The 2,152-nt window shown below is 41.6% G+C and overlaps 1 pseudogene; it reads left to right on the forward strand.

The window, feature by feature from the left end:
* The first annotated feature begins 890 nt into the window (after positions 1 to 890).
* On the forward strand, positions 891 to 1,519 carry LOC114686851 (annotated as a pseudogene).
* Positions 1,520 to 2,152: the final 633 nt, after the last annotated feature.

Consider the following 2,152-nt stretch of genomic DNA (forward strand, 5'->3'; position numbering starts at 1 on the left):
ACATAATCTAGAGCCTGTAAGGAAGTGTTTCCATATAATCTAGTACATATATTCCTCATGCATATTCATTCACAAAGCACATTGAAGAGACTTAAACGATGGCTTCATCATTGGATTACTTTTCTTTTTGTGCAAATCTGTCTCTCCTCTACCACCCTCTTATCCACAGCCAAGTTTTCGAAAACAGGTATAACATGCTTCTGGTCACAGGATCATATGTGCATTTCCAAGTTGTTCAGTCACCTGACGGCAAGATAGATGCTGTAAGAACCCAAGGTCCCAGAGTCAATGGGAACATTTTCTGACTTCCACCAAGCTGCAAGTGCCATTATATAACCAGAAAAGCACTCATAACAACAGGAAACATGCAAACTTGCCATGACTCCTGAACTAAAACAAGTTAGCAACTGCATGAGAGGAGTGAGAGGGACGGTGAAAGGACCTTTGGCTTGTCCCTTAAGCTAGAAAAAGTCCCAAGCACCCATTCTTCTAAAATAGCATTACAGAAGGGGCAATCATGTTGGTGTACCCTGAAAAAAGGTGGAACCGTCTGGCAGAAATGCCACTTTGTCAGCTGCGTTCAAAGTTTCTGTTTGACCAGATAGTGTGAACTTTGTTCACAGCAGCTTGCAGGGGTGGGGCGGGGTGGGGTAGGGTGCGGTAGGGTGGGGAACAACAGATAGCTCTTTGAGGTTAGTTTATTAGACCAATGCTGAGTTTTGGGTTACTGGCAGAGCTCTGGCTAGAATTCTTTGAAGTGGTGTGACCCACTGTTCTCGCCAGCATGCCTCTGTGATTGTTGGGAGACTACATGTTTGCACCAACCAACACCTAGAGTCCTCACCACCACAGAGTAAACCAACCCAGAGAGACATGCCCTCTGCTCTTCCATGGCTGCCTTAGTCTTCCCAGCTTTGGTGATGCTTAAAGGTCATCCTGTTGAGGATGTCCCTGACCCGTCATTTCTTGTGACTGAAAATAAGGTTGGCAGTTATGAGAAGAATGAGGAGGCTGCTCTGCTGCTTGAGGAAGTTAAAGCTTAAATTGACATTTAAAAAGAGACTATTCTTCTCTAGGAAAGAGAGCCAGTAAGGCAAAATGAGAAACTGACCACATATCCAGTTCAGGGGCTTCATAAACACCCTGGTATTAATCTGCTTTATGTAAGCAAGCTGAACATTATGAAATTTGTTCCTGGTGGGACTGTAGGTTACTTCTGCATTTGGAATGAAAGTGCTTTCTGGAAGTTAGATGAGTTGCATGGCACTTGGCATAAGGCTGCTTCCCTCAAGAGTAGCTATAATTTCCCATGCCCAAGATGATGAACACAGACCCTAATAGAATCTTGAAAGGCCCAGGACCCGAAGAGCCCTCCAAGCACCAACCAAGAAGATTCATTGTAGAATCTTGAAGAAAAATCCAGTGATAAACCTGAGATTCATGTTGAAACTGCACCCTTATGCAGACTATGCACAAGAATGCCATTCTTCACCAGGCCAGAAATCACAAACTCCAGTGAAGAAAGTGGCAGTGCCAGAAGCCACCTGACAGCCAAATCAGAGAAGGAGTCAGCCTGGAAGGCAGTGAGCAAGCAAGCAAGCAAAAAGCCTGTGGGTGACAAGATGACTGAAGGAGCCTTGGGGTAGAGGGTGATGGGACTTAAGCTACCAAGAAACCACCAGCTGAGAAGAAACCAGCAAAAAAGAAACCTACTGCAAAAGAAAAGCCTGCTACAGAAACTATTAAAAGCTGTTTCATTCCATAGAGCAAATAGAGACAGACTACTTGAATAAAACCTGATCAAATATGCAATGAGAGAGAAAATAAATGAATAAAACAATGCAAAATAATCAATAACAACAAAACTATAATTAAATATAGGCAAATGTTATGAATAAATATCTTCCAAGAGAAAACAGCCAACATGTTTCTGAAAAAAAACTTAACTGTATTAGGTGTCAAAGAAATGCAAATCAAAACCACAAAGCTATCAGACATCAGTTAGAATAGCTATTATTAGAATGTCAAAAAAATATTGCTGGTAAAACACAGAGAACAAAAGAGAGCCTATATGGATGGTCCAAGTATAAATACCAATAGTCTTTGTAAAGAACAGTGCTGTTTCCTTAAAAAACTAAAAATAAATCAATGT

The sequence above is a fragment of the Peromyscus leucopus genome, chromosome 7 (assembly GCF_004664715.2).
Source record: "Peromyscus leucopus breed LL Stock chromosome 7, UCI_PerLeu_2.1, whole genome shotgun sequence".
NCBI lineage: Eukaryota > Metazoa > Chordata > Mammalia > Rodentia > Cricetidae > Peromyscus > Peromyscus leucopus.